Source organism: Nicotiana tomentosiformis, chromosome 1 (genome assembly GCF_000390325.3).
Source record: "Nicotiana tomentosiformis chromosome 1, ASM39032v3, whole genome shotgun sequence".
NCBI lineage: Eukaryota > Viridiplantae > Streptophyta > Magnoliopsida > Solanales > Solanaceae > Nicotiana > Nicotiana tomentosiformis.
In genome coordinates, this window is record NC_090812.1 from 32,182,004 (window position 1) to 32,202,728 (window position 20,725).

The window sequence follows — 20,725 nt, forward strand, 5'->3', positions numbered from 1 at the left end:
AGAATTACCCGGTACATGATTTGGAGTTAGCTGCAATTGTTCACGCTCTTAAGATTTGGAGGCATTATCTTTATGGGGTGTCTTGTGAAGTTTACATTGATCATCACAGTTTGCAGTATTTGTTCAAGCAGAGAGACCTAAATTTGAGGCAGCGCAGATGGCTTGAGTTACTAAAAGATTATGATATTACTATCATGTATCATCCGGGCAGAGCGAATGTGATTGCCGATGCTTTGAGTAGAAAGGCGGAGAGTATGGGTAGTTTGGCTTTCATTTCAGCAGAGGAGAGACCATTAGCTTTGGATATTCAATCCTTGACTAACAAACTTGTGAGGCTAGATATTTCAGAGCCCAGCCAAGTTCTTACATGTGTTGTAGCCCAATCTTCACTATTTGAGCATATCAAGGCTCGCTAGTTTGATGATCCACACTTAATGGTTCTTCGAGAAACGGTACTACGGGGTAGTGCCAAGGAAGTTACTATTAGTGCGGATGGTGTTCTGCGACTCCAGGATCATCTATGTATTCCTAATGTGGATGGACTGAGGAAAAATATCCTAGAAGAGGCACACAATTCTCGGTATTCTATTCATCCAGATGCTACGAAAATGTATCGTGACTTGAAGCAGCATTATTGGTGGCGGCAGATGAAAAAGGACATAATTAACTATGTAGCTAGGTGTCTAAATTGTCAGCAAGTTAAATATGAGCACTAGAGGCCAGGTGGCCTACTTCAGCAGATGACTATACCAGAGTGGAAATAGGAACGCATTACTATAGACTTTGTAGTTGGGTTGCCGCGGACCTTGCAGAAGTTTGATACAGTTTGGGTCATTGTCGACAGGTTGACCAAGTCGACACACTTTATTCCGGTTGTGACTACGTATACTTCGGAGAGGATGGCCTAGATTTATATACAGGAGATAGTTCGGTTGCACGGTGTGCCGATTTCCATCATATCAGATAGAGGCCCTCAGTTTACTTCACATTTTTGAAGATTAGTACAGAGTGAATTAGGGACTCGCATAGAGCTCAGCATAGCTTTTCATCCGCAGACCGACGGGCAGTCGGAGCGGATAGTTCAGATTTTGGAGGATATGCTCAGGGCATGAGTGATTGACTTTGGAGGGAAATGGGATCGTTTCTTGCCTTTGGCCGAGTTTTCTTATAACAACAGTTACCAATCCAGCATCGAGATGGCTCCATTTGAGGCTTTATATGGTCGGTGATGTCGTTCGCCCATCAGATGGTTTGAGAACGGTGAGGCTAAGTTACATGGTACTGATTTGGTAAAGGATGCCTTGGAAAAGATAAAATTAATCGAGGAGCGACTTCGTACAGCACAGTCCAGGAATAAAAGTTACGCGGATCAGAAAGCGCGTGATTTATCATTTATGGTGGGTGAAAAAGTTCTCTTGAAGGTTTTGCCGATGAAAGGAATCATGAGATTTGGGAAGAAGGGCAAGTTGAGACCAAGGTTTATAGGACCATTTGAGGTATTGAGACGAGTTGGGGAGGTTGCTTATGAGCTTGCTTTGCCTCCCGGTCTATCAGGAGTTTATCCGATTTTTCATGTATCTATGCTCCGGAAGTATAATACCGACCTATCGCATGTGTTAGACTTCAGTACAGTTCAGCTAGATAAGAGCTTGGGTTATGAAGAGGAGCCAGTTGCCATTGTGTAACGACCCGGCCGGTCGTTTTGAGTATCACAGCCCCGTTTCCCCATTTATTGCTCAAATTGTACTTTACAGTTGTTGTGTGAATTCTCAGAGTAATTGGTTCGGGTCCGATGAGGTTTTGGAATGAATTGGAAAACTTAGTTCCAAGGTTTAAAGCTTAAGTTAAAATAGTAACCGGATGTCGACTTATGTGTAAACGACCCCGGAATGGAGGTTTGATGATTTCAATAGCTCCGTATGGTGATTTTGGACTTAGGAGCGTGTCCGGAATTGTTTTTGGAGGTACGTAGTGAAATTAGGCTTAAAATACCGAAAGTTAAATTTTTGGGAAGTTTGACCCGGGGGTTGATTTTTTGATATCGAGGTCGAAATCCGATTCTGGAAATTGAAATAGGTCCATAATGTGAAATGTGACTTGTGTACAAAATTTGAGGTCAATCGGACGTGATTTGATGTGTTTCGGCACAAGATATAGAATTTGAAGTTTCAAAGTTCAATGATTTTGAATTGAAGTGTAATTCATCGTTTCAATGTTATTAGGTGTGATTTGAGGCCTCGAGTAGGTCCGTATTATATTATATGACTTGTTGGTATATTTGGACGGGGTCCCGAGTGGCTCGGGTGAGTTTCGGATGGTTAACGGATCAAATTCGGACTTAGAAGAAAAGCTGAAGTTTCTACCATCTGATGCAATCGCACCTGCGGAAATTCGATCGCAGGTGCGAGCTCGCAGAAGTGAGTCTGGCAAGCGCAGATGCGGGCAAGGGTCTGTGAGGCATTGGTCGCAGGTGCAAGAGAAATTTCCGCACCTGCGTGAGCGCATATGCGGACGGATGCGCGCATAAGCAAAAACTGGGGAGGGGAGTGAAGTTCGCAAATGCGACATTTTTCTCGCACAAGCGGAGGCGTGGGTGCGCAAATATTGTCCGCAGATGCGGATTAACTAGACAGAACCCCTTAAGTTTGAGGGTTCACGTTTTTTCACCCATTTTTTGGATTTTGGAGCTCGGTTTGGGCGATTGTGGAGAGGAATTTTTCCACACAACTTGGGGTAAGTGTTCTTGACTCCCTTGTGTTTATGTTTCATGATTTAATCTTCATTTTTTGTGTAAGATTATCCAATCTTCAAGAGAAATAGAAGGAAATTTCTATAATGTCACAGAACGAATTTTTCATGTTTGAATACCGATTCGGAGTCGGATTGGAGTGAAATTAGTATGGTTGAACTTGTAATTGGATGATTGTCGTATTTTGTGAGTTTCGTCGGATTCTGAGACGTGGGCCCTACGGGTGATTTTTGGGGCGTAATTTTCGGATTTTGTGGAAAAATATTAGTATTTTGATATGAAATTAATTCCTATAAATTTTGAGGGCTGAATCAAATTAATTATGACTAGATTCGAGCCGTTCGGAAATTGATACGCACAGAATGGAATTTCTGGAACATTGTTTAGTTTACTTGGCATTGGATTTGGCTTATCCGAGGTAAGTAACTCTTCTAATCTTGGAGCTGAGGGTATGAACCCTGAATATATGTATTATGTGAATTGTTGGAAGGTGACGCACATGCTAGGTGACGGGCGTGTGGGCGTGCACTATAGAAATTATGACATAATTGGTTCTGTGGAATTTTATAGTTAAATAATCTTGGCATTTTTCATGCGGTTTTATGTGTTAAAGAAATTGAGCTGAAAAGCATATTAAAAATCATGTTGAGGCTATGTGCCAGTATTATTGGGACCCACAGATGTCATATTGCTGTGAATTTTTTGTTTTAAATTGAAAATTCGTACTCAGTAATATTCATGTCATTACATATCATATCTTAGTCTGTGTTGTTATTATTGATATATCATATCATCATTTTTTGGCTATTTTCATGACATTGTGAGCCCATGAGAGAGAGACTGGAGAGATTGATGACTGATCGAGGCCAAGGGCCTGATTGTCAGGATTATTATGTGGATCGGGGCTGCCCGCCTGCAGCAGGTCTTATAGGCTTTATTATAGCACGTGAGTTGGTCGTGCAGCACGTGAGTTGTCCGTGAGGATCTAGATATTATTATAGCACGTGAATTGTCCGTGCAGCACGTGGGTTGTGCGTGCGGATCAGATATTATGATAGCACGTGAGTTGGTCGTGCAACACGTGAGTTGTCATTGCAAATTATAGCGCTTGCGCTATAGGAACCCCTCATGAGTCTGTACACACCCCCAGTGAGCGCAGGTACCTACTGAGTGCGAGTGCCGAGTGTGAGTGCTGAGCGATTGGGAGGACTAAGTGACTGGGAGGACTGAGTGAAATGATACGCTGAGAGTATGCATATGATTTTATTACTGAGTTGCATCACATTGACATGCACACATGATATACATGCATAGAGATGTATTTTCCTCGTGTTGTACAGTATCACATCATTTATGATTTCTCACACATATTGACAAATGGGCATAGTGATACATTTGTTTTACACGGGTTATCTGGAAGAAAATGAAACATCTCATTTATTATTGAAAGGATTTTGGAAAAATTATTGCTTTCAAACTTATTCATATTTTTAGAAATTTCGGTAAACGATTTGGGTTTTTCACTGATGTACTTGAAAGGAAGAACTATTTTTAAAAATTATGATTTAGCTGAGTATTTTATTTCTGAGTTGCTTCTTATATTATTGGCTTTACATTGTTATGGACTGTGGTGAACTATTGGTTTTGGACCCGACCTTGGTAAAGACTCGTCACTACTTTCAACCTAAGGCTAGGTTTGTTACTTACTCAGTACATGGGTTCGGTTGTACTGATACTACACTTCTACGCATTGCGAGTAGATATTGGTTGTTGTTGTTGCTGTGCTCGATGGTTGCCGGATTTGAAGATGTACCTACCTTCCCGGTTGTAGCTGCCTATTATTCATGGTAGCCTTAGATTCATAAAACTCTATTCATGTATATTTCGAACAGACGATGTATCTATTTCATACCAGTTTTGTTGTAAATTTTATCCTTAAAAGCTCATGATTTGTACTATCAATTCTTGGGGAATGTATAAAATTAAGATCTTTATTTACTTAAATTGCTTTAATAATTGTTATTGGAATTGGATAATTGAAAGTTGGCTTACCTAGCGGGTTGGGTTAGGTATCATCACGACTAGTTGAATTTTGGGTCGTGACACATTGTTGATAAACAGGTTCGCTAGTTGATGTCCAAGAAGATTACTGCGGTAAAAGTCCAGTAGAGGGGCCAACCAGTCGAGGAAGCGACTTGGGAAGCCGAAGAGGACATGCAGAGTAGATATCCACATTTATTCAGCACTCTAGGTATAAATTCTAAACTCGCTCGAGGACGAACGTTTATTTAAGATGTGGAGAATGTAATGACCCAACCGGTCATTTTGACTTTTAGAACCCGCTCCCCTAAATAAAATTCCCCGTATGTGCTTTTATTAATTTATGAATTGCGGGGATGGTTGGTTTCGCAAGGGCTGCTTGGCAGAATGGGTTAAAATCGAGGCTCAACCATTTTTGAGCCCATTTTTCTCTATTCTTGGGCGATTTTGGAGCTTTTTGAGAGGGAATTTCAACTAGCAACTTGAAGGTAAGTTAATTCTACAAACTTTGAGTTAAATACATAGATTAGGGTAGATTGTAACCTGTAAATTTGTGGAAATCAAGGGTTAGAGAAAAAATCTAGATTTGTATAAAAATGAGATCTTAACCACGAAAATGGTTATGGAATTGGATGAAAATTGTATATTTGAGTTCTTCATATTATGGGTAGCGATTTCCTCCAAATATTTCTGGAATCCGTGTACGTGGGCCCGGGGTGAATTTTAGGAATTTACCATTTTTGGATAGGGTTATTTATTTGATAGTCTAATTTCAAATTATTGAGCATGTATTAATTATTTTATATAATTTTTGGATAGTTTCGGATTTTTTCGTCACCGAATTGAGATTTTACGCGATATTGTGATCGGGAAATGGGCTTTGAGACAAGGTAAGTCTCTTGCCTAACCTTGTAAGAGGGAATTTACCCCATAGGTGATTCATATTAATAATTGTTGCTAATTGTGGGGGTTACGTACGCACGAGGTGACGAGAGTCTGTGCGTAGCTACTAATTATGTTAATATCCGGATAGTTTATGACTCAAATCATGAATTACTTACGATAATTGCTCCTTTTATTTAATTAAATTACAGGAATTATATTGTAAATTGTTTGAGGAAATAGTAAAAGATCGAAACTTCATATACTCGAATTTTGTGTAAATTATTGAATTGTTAATAGAGATTGAACATCCTACGTGTTAATATTATAATAACTTCTCATTCCGGAGGTTCATAAGAAAATATCCTCCTTTCTTGTGGAGCGGGCTGAATGCCTCGGCAGTATAGATGCATCTATACATCGTGTCGCACGTCCCTCGGCAGTATACACGACACTCTGGATCGGGTCGTACGACCTCGGTAGAAATCGTGCCTAATAATAATAATTACACGATACCTTGATATTTTAATTGCTTCTTGTGAAGTTAATTGATAAATTGGAAATTATCAAAATGTAAGGAATTACTTATTTGTGCTTGTTAAGAAAATTATTGTTGTTCATCTACAAATCATGTTTAATTCAATATATTCTATTGTAATATTATTGACCCATAATGAGTGTCAAAGTCGACATCTCATCACTACTTCTTCGAGATTAGGCTTGATACTTACTGGGTACACGTTATTTACGTACCCATGCTACGCTTGCTGCACTTTTTGTGCAGGACCTGAGACAGGTACTATCGGAGGTCCTATCGGTGCGCACCCACATTATCTAGAGGCTTAGTGGTGAGCTGCCTTTTTGAACCGTTCTGCAGCAACTAGTGCCTCTTCTTGTATTTGTATTCTGTCTATTTTATTTCAGACAGTATTTAGAATTTTGTATAATCTACTAGATGCTCATATACTTGTGACACCAGGTCTTGGCACACATTAGTAGAATTTGTGGATTTAATTATTTTACTTGGATTTAAATTTACCTTATTTTCTCATATCTTTCTTAATTTTTGAAATTTCGAAGAGTTTGATTACTCGGAAATTTTTTAAAGAAATGAATATATGTTTAAATCATTAGTTGGCTTGCCTATATAGGATGTTGGGCGCCATCATGACCTATAGGTGAGTTTGGGTCATGCCATCAACGACTTAAGGTCCCGAGCAGTTTTGTGATGTGTATTATGACTTGCGTGTGTGGTCGAGTTTGGTTTTCGGATGATTTGGGTAAATTTAAAGAACAATTCTTATTTTTGAAGCTTACATGAAAAGAGTTGACCGTAGTTTGAATTTTGAGCAAACGACTCCGGAATAGGATTTTGATGATGTCAATAGCTTTGTATAATGATTTTGGACTTAGGCGTATGTACGGATTTGGATTTGGAAGTCCGTAGGACAATTTGACGCATTTTGGCGAAAGTTGGAAAATGGAAGATTTTTAGAAAATTTGACCGGGAGTTGACTTTATTGATATCGGGATCGAAATTCAATTCTTGTAACTGGAACAACTCCATTATGACATTTATGAGTTGTATGCAAAATTTGAAGTCATTCCGGATTTATTTGATACGTTTCGGCACAAGATATAGAATTTGGAAAATTTCATAAACTCATAAGTTCGATTCGAGGTGCGATTCGTTGTTTCGGTGTTTGTTTGATGTTATTTGAGGCTCGACTAAGTCCGTATTATGTTTTGAGACTAGTTGGTATATTCGTACGGGGTGTCGAGGGACTCGGGTGAGTTTCAGAGTGGTTTTAAACCATTTCTAGGCCATTTTTAACTGCTGGTTTTTGGCTACAGCGGTGTGCATCGCAGAAATGTCTGCTGCATAGGGCTGACTTTGGAAGCTTATATCTCGTAATTTGTAAGGAATTTGTAGATGATCCAAAAATAAAAGTTGTAGCCCTTTCAGTCTAGCTTCTAGAAATATAAACCATTCATCATTTGGATATTTGTACAGAAAGTTATGATCGACTAACTGAAGTCTGGTATTGCAGTTGTTTTGCCTGGCAGTGTGCATCGCAAAAATTTCTGTTGCACATGGCTGACTTTGGAAGCTTATATCTCGTAATCTATTATAACCCTTTGTATCTAATTTTCAAAATTTTAAATTGTTCAGTAGTTGGAGTTGGGTCCAAAAGGTTATGGTTGATACACTATAGGCTGTCTGGGAAAGAATTTTGGAAGAGTTTGGTGTTTTGAGCATAAGCATGTAATGATCCAAAGATCCATTTTTAGTTCTAGAGATCGAAATTCGATTTAGAGACTTCCGAGAGTTTGATAATGAATTATAGGAATGATCTGGAATGTTTGGTCTAATTTCATCAAGTCGCGGCTGGGTTTTTTGCGAGAAATATGAGTTAATTGTTTAACGAGCGAAATTGGTACCGTATTGAGTTTTGATTGAACGACTAGGTTCGTATTATTATTTGTGACTCACAGGAACAGAATATCGAATTCCGAGTTCGTATGATGGAGTTAGAGCATTTTTAGTGAAATAATAAACTGATGGTGCAAGCAGGTTCTGGTACGTACTATTAGTGACGGGAAATGCACTTTTAGTGACGAGAAATGAGTGTTTATTGAGTAGTTTTGTTTTTTTGCTCATTTCAACATTTTTGGAGCTAGGGAACTCAGATTTGGGCGATATTTGAGAGGATTTTCTCCAAATGGATTGGGGTCAGTGTTTCCTACTCGGTTTTCATTATATTTCATGATTCCATGATTATTTTCATCTTTTATTAGTGAATCAATTGGAAGAAAATGAGATTTTTGCAAAATCTTTCAAAAATAAAATTTAAGATTTGGAGGTCGATTCATTATCGAAATTCGGTAAATTTGGTATGGTTGAACTCGTATCGGAATGGATGTTCGAATTTCGTAAAAATTCTGTCGGGTTCTGAGAGGCGGGCCACGCGTTGACTTTTATTTACTTTTTTATGTGAATTTTTAAGTCGACGTTATATTATCCGGAATTATTTCTGATGAATTTTAATGAAGTTATACAATTAAATTGGATAGATTTGAGCTGTCCAGAGGTCAATTCAAGCAAGAAGACTATTTTGGAATATCGGCCTAACTGCAAAAATATAAGTATCTTTCATAACTTTGAGTGGGGGAATTACCCCTTAGGCATTGAGTTATATGTGCCATTTGTGTAATGTGAAAGCCGTGTACGCGAGGTGACGAGTACGTACTTGGTTTATATATGCAAATTATGTCGGTTAAAATTCGTAGACACCCTTAAGTATTAAATTGGAAATTGTTGGTACTTATTAAATCTTTTATTATCATGCCTCATTCCTTGTTTGTCTAGTTTGTAATTTATATGATAATTTGGTGTGATTGCCACTTGGATTTTTATGTGAATTTCGTGTATTTGTTGATTTGATATTTCTTGGAAATAATCACATTATGGATTTTTCATCTGCAAATAATTAAGTAAATAAGTTTAAATTGAGGCGTTAATATATTTATCAAAATTTTTATTTAAGAAGAGGTTGTTCTTGCTGAGTTATTCTTCCGTCCTTGCTCTTGCATATTTACTTTGGGACTACGAGGCGTTTACTCAGGAGATCCCCCTGTACTGCATATTTACTTTGGGACTATGAGGCGGTATCTCGGGAGATCCCCCTGTACTGCATATTTACTTTTGGACTACGAGGCGGTACCTCAGGAGATCCCCCCCCCCCTTCCGTTGAGCATTTACATTTGGGTTTACGAGACGATACCTCGGGAGCGCCCCTGTTGTTTACCTCTATTTGCTGTGTTGTTGTCTTTCTGTAAATTCTCATTTATTCACTTATCAGTCATTTCATTATATTATTTTGTCTTCTGCTTTCTGAATTGTCCATGCGGTTGTGATAGAGATATGGGAACGAGGTGTCGTGAGATATGAAAGTGGGCCGAGACCCAAGAATTTTAGGATTTTGAGGTGAGGTGTCAACCGATGATTTTATTTGAAAGAATTATATTCGAAAGGTTTTATTTAAAATAATTATTTTCGAAAGGTTTTATTTAAAAGAATTATTTTCGAAAGATTTTTATTTGAAAGAATTGTATTCGAAAGGTTTTATTTAAAAGAATTATATTCGAAAGGTTTTTATTTAAAAGATATTTATTTGAAAGAAATATATTGAGAGGTATTTACTTGAAAGATTTACATTCGTAAGATATTTATTTGGAGGAATTATATTCGGGATATATTAAATTGAAAGGATTAGATTCTAAAGATTTTTATTTGAAAAACTTATAGATAAAAGATGTATATTTTAAAGGACTTGATTAATTGGTTGCACTTGTCTTTATTATTCGTGTGAGCAATATTTATGGTGTTCTTTATGACTTGTTGTTTATATCATTAGTTGGTTATTGTTTTTATCTGTGTTATCTGTTTTCTATTACTTTTGTATGTTATGTTGCCCATGTTTTGACTAGTGAGTGTTTTTACTTCACCTCGTCACTACTCCACCGAGGTTAGTCTTGATACTTACTGGGTATCGACTGTGGTGTACTCATACTACACTTCTGCAGAGTTAGTGTGTTGATCGCAAGGATTCAAGGTAGAGCTGCTTGGTCGTCATAGTCCCTAGTCTTTCCATTTTTATTGTACTGTCACTCTTATTCAAACAGTATTGTACACTCGATCCTTGAGATCATTGCATGTATTTAGTTAGAGTTCGTGACTCAATATTACCATTCTTGGGAGGTTGTTGTATTTGTTTACGCTTTTGGTTTTGACACTTATATTAAATTACATGTTTCAAAGGAAAAAAATGGCTCGAAATGTAATTGTAATCGGCTTACCTAGTCTTAGAGACTAAATGTCATCACGATGCTTGTGATGGAATTTTGGATCGTGACATCAACGTATGCCAATTAACAAGATGCAGCTTTGATTTTTCAGCAGTAGATCCCCATATAAATAACGTTGGGTTTGATCAATGAGGCTATTGATTTTTTTGGTGAGTTTGTGGTATTGCATAATATGATTGGAATACTATTAAGAGTAGAGGTTGCAAGGGTAGTGCGACCTGCCATATTAAGGAATCTAGTCTTCCAACCTGTAAGCTTCTTATTCATGTTATCAATGACGAATTGGAAGTCTCTTAACTTTGTTTTTTGGTGAAAAATGGGAAAACCTAAGTATCTACCAAAAGTGGAGCTTTGCCTAACTTGGAGGGCATGAGAGAGAATTTTCCTGATGGTAGGATCACAGTTTGCAGAGATAAGGACTTTTGATTTATCAAGGTTTATTTTTTGACCCGAGAACGCACAAAAAGAATTCATAGTTCTCAAAATGATGTCACAATTCTTGCAGTCCGCGCAGGCCATCAGGGTTAGATCGTCTGCAAAGAAAAGATGAGATAAATGGGGAACAATTCTTCTAATTTTGTTGGGGTTCCAATAATCTAGATCCAACTCATGACAGATATTTCTAGAGAGAATTTCTAAGTAGAGTATAAAGATGTAGGGAGACATGGGGTCTCCTTGTCTGATGCCTCTATTAGAGCAAAAAACTCAATTTTACTTCCACTGATAAGGATAGACATAGTGGAGGAAGTAATACAAGACATAATAAGTTTAATAAGATTCGGAGGGAATTAAAAAAAAAGTGAGAGTGCGATGTATGAAAGACCATTCCAATCGATCAAAAGCTTTTTCAAGGTCTACTTTTAGAATCATGTTAGCTTTTGAACCTTTCATCTTTTGGTAGTGATTCTCAACTTCTTGAATAATGATTGCACAGTTGGCTGCTCTTTTATTCTTCAAGAAAATAGCTTGATGGGATGTGACAAGTTTATAGACAATATTGCAAAGGCAAATGGGTCTAAAATTCTTTTTATTATTGGCATATTTGAATTTTGGGATGAGACACAAATAAGTACGGTTTAGTTCCGGAGGGATGGTACTAGTGAAAGTACAAGAGGGGGGGTGGATTGCCTATTTAAAATTTGTATTATAAGTAGTTGACTAGTTTACCAATTAGTCGACCTGAAATAAGAACAGGATAATAGTAATGCAGAAATAAAATGTAGGAAATAAAGACACCAGAATTTTATAGTGGTTCGGATTCAATGTGAATCCTACTCCAGTCCCCTTGGGTTGCAAGGGTATTCTCTTTCAGTGATCGAAGTTTCTTGAGTACACATGGATTGATGTAGCTTTACACCAACAGTTTGATCTCTATGTCACTTTTCTCTTCTTGATACAATGCCTCACCAGGGTTTGTCTCTTTTTCTTCTCTCACTAATTATACAACATATCTAAAAGAACTACAATACTTGTTTGGAGTAGAACAAAAGGAGTGAAAATGGTTCGTTCAAAGTATATCTTGTTCAAGTCTGGAACATATGTATATATATACTTCTTGAGGCCTTCTTGGCTCTTGAATGACGTGAATCTTGAGAGATTGCAAACCCAAGGGAGTTGATCCTTGAAAGGAATCATAGATTTATTCTTTCCAAGAATAAAGTCACGTTTCCGTTGATCTTCCTTGATTTGTGGTCTTGACGAGTTTTTTATCTGCTAGGCATATCTTTTCGTTAGTTGAATGATTTGTGATAGATCCCTTGATTTCTGGCTTCAACGACCTCCAGTGTATCCCTTTGCGATTTCTTTTCCCTTTGATTTGGGACCTTCCAGTAATAGCTTCCGGCCATCATCATTGATTGATTCTTCTTCTAGATCTCCGCTGCTTTTTCCTTTTTCATTTCTTATCATTGATTCTTTTCATTGCATTGCTTTTAGGGCTCCCGTTAATAGTTAGTTTCCTTAATCCATTCTTGAATGGTATTGCTTCTTGATTCCTTTGTTTTATTCCTTGTGATCCTGCACCAAAAGTGATATATTATTTTTCATCATTGAAACTTATAATTAACAATCTCACCCTTTTTGATGATGACAAAAATAATATATAAACAACAGTTTACTTCCCTGTAATCGACTCCCCCTCAACAGGTTTTGCATATACTTCAGTTGACTCCCCATCAGCAGGTGCTGCATATAGTTATATTCAGTCGACTCCCCTTCAGCACGTGCTCCTGCAAGTACAACTTCTTTCTCCCCCCTTTTTGATATCAGCAAAGAGGGGATATACATACATACAAACTATAGGCAAATAAAGTAGAAGCAGACACATCATAGGCAAATATTTGCAAATTATGGGCATGCATAGTTTAGCAAAAATAAAGAAAAATATCCAACGACTGGTTATCCAGTCAAAAATAGAAAAATAGCAAAAAAGGGATTGTTTGAAACTTCCACAACTAACGACGCAAGAAATAAGTAAGAGTGTTGCAAATCGCCTCCTTTAGACGTTCAAAGCTGGCATTGGCTGAAACTGTTACCCCATCAATCATGTCATGTACTTCCTTGAAGGTTTTGACTGCATTTTCTCCAAGTTTGAGAATTTTGTCCCTCATCTTAGAAACATCAGACCTAGTCTCTTTGGAGATCGCATGGATGCCCCCAACAGTGGATTGAGTTGCAGCAAGAAGGTCCTTGATGATGTCCAACATGTTGTCAATAGCAGTCAGTTTCTCCATAAGGTCGCGATCACTTACATTATGATGGGAAATAGAGGCTTTGATCTTGGGATCAGGCTGAACGTTCTTGACTTCACCTTTCTGTTTCTTCACCCAGGAACCCTTAGCACATACATACCTCATACTGGAAAAATCTTAGAGTTGTAGGACTTTGAAACAGAGACAAAGGGGTATTCTGAGATAGAGATGTTATGGGCTTTCAAAATGTGGGTGATAGCCATACCATAGGGCAAACTAGTAGGATCATCAGCACTCTCAATCATGAAGTTTATGACCCATGAGGATAGTTTAACCTTAAGTTTGGTAACAAGATAGTAGACAAGAAAGGTATCTCATTGAGAGAAGGTGGAGAATGATCCAGTACGAGAAAGAAGAGTAGTCGCAATAATGTGGGCCAGAACTCAGGTTTCAAAACTAACATCACTAGGACCTAACTGGTTAGGAAGGGAAATAGATGGACACTCAGTAATACAACGTTTTGTTTGATCAAAAGAAATTTTAAAATCATCAGGCCAAGTATTCTTGAAAAGCATAGGAAAACTAAAGCACTTACACAGAAAAATTGAGTCAAATATGGCACAATCAAGGACAATGTGTTTTCCTAAAACTAGGGAGTCCAACTTTTCAGGCTTGCTAGAGCGAATATTAGCATAAAACATTCTCACTAAAGGTTCATACACTTTGGGAGGGGGTACAAAGAGGAATTTAAACCATCCTTGAAAAACAAACAAATCATTTACCTTACAATTTAGGGCCTCTATATCATCAAGGTCGACTACTCTTCTATGAGCAATGTGCTTGTCTTTCAGAGCAACAAATAAATCCCTATTTGGGGTATCCCAGAATTTGAGGTCGGACTCTAGAGAACTCGAAAGGTCTACTTTGGATTTCTTGGGGGTAAGAGATTCATGGGGGTCTTCCATAGGCCTTTTTCCAAGAGTTTTTTCTCCTATTTGGTGAGAATGGTCTGATAGCTCTGCCTGAGAAGAGGCAAACCCTTCTGAGTGGTCAGACCCTAGGTCTACTTGTTCTGGGGGCTGAGAAGAGAGTTTTCCCTTGGAACGGGTACCTTTTCTAGTGGAGGCAGACGAATTTTTGAAGTGTTTAGCCATTGAAAGATTTTGAGGAAGGGTTTGAAGGATTTTTAGGTTGTTTCTGAGTGATAGGAACAATAAAGACAGAGAAGAGTGGTTCTGAGGATAAAAGAGGAAGGGATTTTGATGGTTGAGTGTAGGATTGGAAATGGTGTCATTGAAGGGTTAGGATGATTGGTTTTCCTTTCTTGAAAGCTGTGACTGATGGAAAAAGAGAGGGAAGGATGTAACGACTCGGTCGGTCATTTTAAGAATTTAAGACTCGTTCGACGACATAAGGCCCTGAGCAGCTTCGTATTGTGTGTATTGACTTGCGTGCGTTGTTGAATTCAATTATCGGATGATTCAGAGTGATTTGGGACACTTAATCCCTAAAACGGAAGCTTTAGCCTTAGGATATTGACCGTAGTCAGAACTATATGAAGACGACTCTGGAATGGAGTTTCGTCGGTTTCGTTAGCTCCGTTGGGTAATTTTGGACTTAGGGGCGTGTCCAGATTGTGTTTTGGAGGTCTGTAGCTCATTCGGGCTTGAAATGGCGAAAGTCAATTTTTAGGAGATTTTGACCGGTAGTGAACTTTTTGATATCGGGGTCGGAATCCGATTCCGGAAGTTGGAGTATGTCCGTAATGTTGAATATGACTTGTGTGCAAAATTTGGGGTTAATCGGATGTGGTTTGATATGTTTCGGCATCGGTTGTAGAAATTTTAAAGTTTCAAGTTCATTAAGTTTGAATCGGAGGGTGATTCGTGTTTTTAGCATTGTTTGATGTGATTTGAGGGCTTGACTAAGTTCGTATGGCATTTTAGGACTTTTTGGTATGTTTGGTTGAGGTCACGGGGGCCTCGGGTGAGTTTCGGATGCTTAAGCTTCTGGTGTAATCGCATATGTGGTGGGGTGGCCGCAGGTGCAGACTCGCACGTGCGGAAGGGAGCTCGCAGATGCGGTCCTGGTCTGGGTAACCAGTGGTCGTAGGTGCGGAAGGCGACCACTGGTTAACCAGTGGTCGCAGGTGCCGCTCCTACGGAGAAGGGATCGCAGAAGCAGAAGGCGAGCTGAGTAAGGATTCCGCAGAAGCGTACAAGAATCCGCAGGCGCGCACTCGCAGGTGCGGCCTTATGCTCGCAGAAGCGGACTAGAGGACTTAAGTCATTTCCGTATCTGCAATGGAATTTCCGCAGGTGCGACGTCGCAGGTGCGACTGGAAGCCCGCAGAAGCGGGAATCGCTGGCCAGAAAAGGGCTAAGTGCGATGGTTGATTTCATTCTCCAATTTTGGACCTAGAAAGCTCGGATTGAGGCGATATTTCGAGGAATTTTTAGAGGAAGCTTGTTGGTAACGATTCTTAACTCTTTTATGGTTATATCTCATTAATCTATAGTTGAATTCATCATTTAATCAAGGAATTTGGTTGAGAAATTTGGGGAAAAGTTGGAAAGTTCTTCAAATAAAGTTTTGAGTTTTGATTCGGATTTTGATATCGGATTTGGATAATTTTGGTGCGAGTGAACTCGTGGTTGATTGGGTATTCATATTTTATGACTTTTACCTGATTTCGGGACGTGGTCCTGGGTCAACTTTTTGGGTCGAATTTTTGATTCTTTGCTAAAGTCGTAGATTTATTATTTAAATTAGTTTCTCATAATTTTATTCATGATATGTGATTGTGTTTGGCTAGATTTGGGCCATTCAGAGTCGGATAATCGAGGAAGGGAATTCTTACTGATTGATTGAGCTTGGTTCGAGGTAAGCATCTTGCCTAACTGCGTGTGGGGGAACTACCTCTTAGGATTTGAGTCTTCTATGCTAATTTTAGTCCGTGTACGCGAGGTGACGAATACGTGCTCGAACTTATTTGTGAAAAGTTGCCCTTTTAGGGTTCTTAGGTCCTTGTATTCACTGATTATGCAGTTGTTATGTTGTGAATACATCTCTTAATTACTAGATTCACCTCTACCTGCTTTAATTAGAATTAATTGTTTCATGATCTGCCCTTGATGCTTATTTGAGTCATACGTGCCTTAACTAAAATTGTTATCTCTTTTGTAATTGTTCATCCTTAATTGAGGCTATGATTATCTTTCTACTGCTTATCCCTAATTGAATTTGTTGTATCTCTTTCTTAATTGTCAACCTTAAAAGAAGTTAGATATATTACATTCTAGTTGACTTATCCTTATTTGGAATTATTCGCATTGTGTTAGTTCCCTCATTGTCGAACTATACATTGTAGACCGTTGTAACATAATATTTCCTTTCTTGTTGAGTTGTTCTTATTATGACTAGCATTCTCTATTGTGGCCACTCCTTGTGAATTAATTTCTCCGTTCCTTTGAGTTCTGGAATTTCTGAGTTGATTTTTTTGCCGTACCCTTGTATTAGTGCTATTGTTGCTGTTGTACTGGTTGTTCTTGCATATTTACTTTGGGACTACGAGGCGGTACCTCGAGAGATCCCCCTATCTTGCATATTTACTTTGGGACTATGAGGCGATACCTCGGGAGATCCCCCTGTCTTGCATATTTACTTTTGGGACTATGAGGCAGTACCTCGGGAGATCCTCTGTTAAGCATTTACTTTTGGGACTACGAGACGGTATCTCGGGAGTGCCATTTGTTGACATCTCTTTGTTATGGGGTTGCACGAGGTTTCTGATGTGCTATTGTTACTATTGATATTTACACATGCGGCGTGACAAGGCGGGATATATATATGTGGGTTGCGCATGTGGCGAGATAAGGTGAGAACATTATTATGCACGTGTGGCGAGACAAGGCGTGCATTTATTTTACTATTTCACACGTGGCGATATAAGGTGGGCTATGTCAGGGATTGATTTGTGATGACTTGTAATGGCCTGGGGGCATTCTTGTTGTTGATGTTTGTGTAGTGGTACACTTACCTGTGCGGGTTTTATCTTGTGGAAAGTTGTGAGAAAACATTCTACGTGTTGTCCATTTATTTTCCTATACTTACTAGCTGGCATGAACCATGTTAGGACACTTGCACAAGCATACACGTAGTTGAGCACTCTTATCGGTTAAGAGGTTTTCTTGGTATTGCTGAGTATAGATGCACACCCTTGTTTACTTGCCTTCTATGTGAGAATGGCTCTATTTGGCACGTGAGTTATTAGTGCGGTTATGAGGTGTAATGAAGGCACATGATGCCAAGTGTTAGGGTTCAGGTATTGAGACCCGTGAGTTGTGATTTGTCTGAGGTTCGGTACCTCGTGGAGTTTGCTGACTAAAACCTGATGTGAAAGCAGTCGTTGTTACTGAGTTATTATTTGTTCTTGTTGTATCTGTGATTTCGATTTTAGGTTGTGTTTACGTTCACCCTTCTGCGTCATTATTATGGTATTCCGCTGACACTTATTGTTGTCCTTTCCTATTGAAATTACTGTATTATTAGTCATATCGCGTAGTCTTTATGTAGATATTATACTCTGTTGTTTCTATACTTATACTTTGTTCAGGTCTTTTAGTCCAGTAGGTGTCTTGACTATTCCTCGTCACTACTCTACTGAGGTTAGTCTTGATACTTGCTGGGTACCGCTGTGGTGTACTCATACTACACTTCTGCATATTTTTGTATAGATCCAGGTATTGCAGAGTCAGTTGATCATTAGCTAGTTGTGCGGATTGTTGGTGTGGAGACTCAAGGTAAACCTGCTACTGCGTTAGCAGGCGTCGGAGTCACCTTCCTATTCTGTATTCACACTGTTTTACCTATTTCCAAACAGTTGTATTTAGCAATTTGTAGCAAACTCGGTAGAGCTTATGACTTATACTACCAGTTTTGGGAATTGTAATTTTTTATAAAGAATTCCATTTCAAGTTGTTAGATGTTATTTATTATGGTTTTTATTCAATAAATATTAGGCTTACCTAGTCGCTAAGACTAGGTGTCATCACGATACCCAACGGAGGAGAAATTGGGTCGTAACAGAAATCGGAGGCGCAAAATTAATGCATACTTACAGAAAAATTGAAATTAAAAACATTAGACACACAAGAATTAAAACTAACACATAAGTCCTAATTTTTATGATCAAGCGAAATAATACCAAGTAGTTCACTTAGGGAGCAAAATCTATCTTCAAGTAAAGACTTAGTGAAGATGTCTGCTAATTGATCAGTGGTGCCAACAAATGATAATTCTATATCTCCCTTGAGGACATGATTTCACACCCCCAAAAGCTAAGGTGGGACGTGATTGGCACCCAACCTATACAACCTGTCGAGTGAACCCTTAACTAATTTTTACTAAGCATCATGATAACTGAAGTAACCCAAATGATGCCATGGCATAATTATTAACAAAAATAAAACTAAATTCAAGCTAAGAGCTAAGTCATAAATCTTAATAAAATACCCAACTGAGAGTAAACAAAATGTATAAAACCCACTAGACTAAGTCACGAGCCTCTACGAGTACTGATCATATATGTCTTTGGGGTATACCCCACACTCTAAGAAAATATAAATAAATACTAAGTCTGAGTTTCCACCAAGAAGAGAAGCGGGAAAGTGTTTGGGCTGAAAGCTAGTCCTATCTTGTAGTGCCTGTAACGTGACCAGTAGTATCTGTATCCAAGAAAAGAAAAGAAGCAGGCTCGCAGGCTAAGTATCATAATGGGATACCCAGCAAGTCTCATGGGTTACCTCCTAAGAAGGCGGAGCGAGGCCTTCTGGGGTAAACATAACAAGAAAGAAATATGTCCACAGAAAACATGTAAGCAGTATAAGAGCTGAAAACTGACAACAAACAAAAGTCTAAAATTGTAGGATGATCCTGCAAGTACATAACTAAAAGTGGAACCGTAAGGTAATAGCTAGATTGTAATAGAAACTGAGTTACACATAGTGGCCCTATGTACGTGAGATCTAGCAACACACACAGGGGAGTGTCAGCATATCTCCCCAGCAAACAATAGCCCCTACGAGCGTGGGGTATCTAACCCTGGCCTTATGGCACTCACGTAAGGAGAGTTCGGCTAGCTCTCCCTTCAATGTGATCACATTAATGCATAAATAAATACTGGAACCGAATACATCACTAAATGTAAATATCACCAACAAAGGCACATAAATACGCATAAACATGTAACTCTATCACATATAAAGTCGTAGTGAATAAGAATGACGTGAACTGAATACTGGAGCACAAGGAGACATGACTTAGATTTATCAAACACATGGAGCACGTGGGTTCTAATAAAACTCCCTACTAGAAGAATAAGCCTCAACTTACCTCAAGACGACAAGCTTAACTTCCACTTCACACCTCCTTCAAGCAATCTCGGACCCCAATTTCACAATCTACATGATAAACCAGTTCAACTTACATCAATACATGCATAAAGCTTGCAACTTTATTCCCATTAATTTAGGGACATTGGTTCAAATCCTCTAATTTGTGAGTTTTTCCTCTATTACGTGGGAACAAAACTTACCCACTTCATTCTTTTACAATACAATGGGTACAATCCTCCTTAATAACATTATCAACAATACAGTATAATACCAGTGTAAGGTTTCATCTTTTTCACAAATTTAAATCTTCATTATCAATTTCTCCCTATGCTACTCAACCCTAACTCCTGTTTCCAATTACAATCACCCATCTAAATAATAGAGTAGACAATTAAATAAGAAAGAAGTGAATAAAACCAAAAGGAAGAAGTAATTTTCTTACCGCGCGTTTGTCAGGGGAAAGAACACAAGCAACCAAAAGGAAAAACTTTGCTGCCTTTAAGCTTCGGCCAAAACGAGAACTCTAAATCCCGTACCAATTCTTAATGTTTCATTCTAATGCATTTTCTTTAAGATTCCAATCCATATATATCACGTGACCATACTTAGTCCACGTGACTAGTCCAATTCTATTTTTGTTAAATTTCCATTCTCTTATCTTTTTTTTAATATAAATATATCATATCACCCACTTCTAATCACCATATGCTATAGGCATATCTGTAACCACTTTATCTAGAATGTGTAGGTCCTTATACCCGCCAGGCATCTTATTCAATATCGTCATTATCAACATTTAAAGCCTAACAATGTACGGGGTTTTACACATGATCTTTAATGAAATGATATTTGATGTCTATATGCTTAACCCTAAGAATTCTTTGAGAGAGATATAGTACTAGAGTTATCACAAAATATTTGAATATGTTTAAAAAATAGTTCGTAGGCACCAAGTTGATGAGACATCCATAGTAACTGTGCACAACATTGCCCAATGGCAATATATTCTGCCTCCGTTGTGGATAATGCAATTGAGCCTTGTTTCTTACTGTTCCATGATATTAATGCCTTTCCCAGTAATTGACATGTTCCGTTGGTGC

General features: G+C 38.3%; 1 long non-coding RNA gene across 1 annotated transcript; it reads right to left on the minus strand.

Moving 5' to 3' along the window:
- Positions 1-12,548: 12,548 nt before the first annotated feature.
- Positions 12,549-20,154, minus strand: LOC117275556 (uncharacterized). The gene is made up of 2 exons (XR_011409430.1): positions 20,068-20,154; positions 12,549-19,691 (listed from the first exon to the last, which is right to left on the minus strand). It is a non-coding gene; the product is annotated as an uncharacterized lncRNA (long non-coding RNA).
- Between the last annotated feature and the right edge of the window lie 571 nt (positions 20,155-20,725).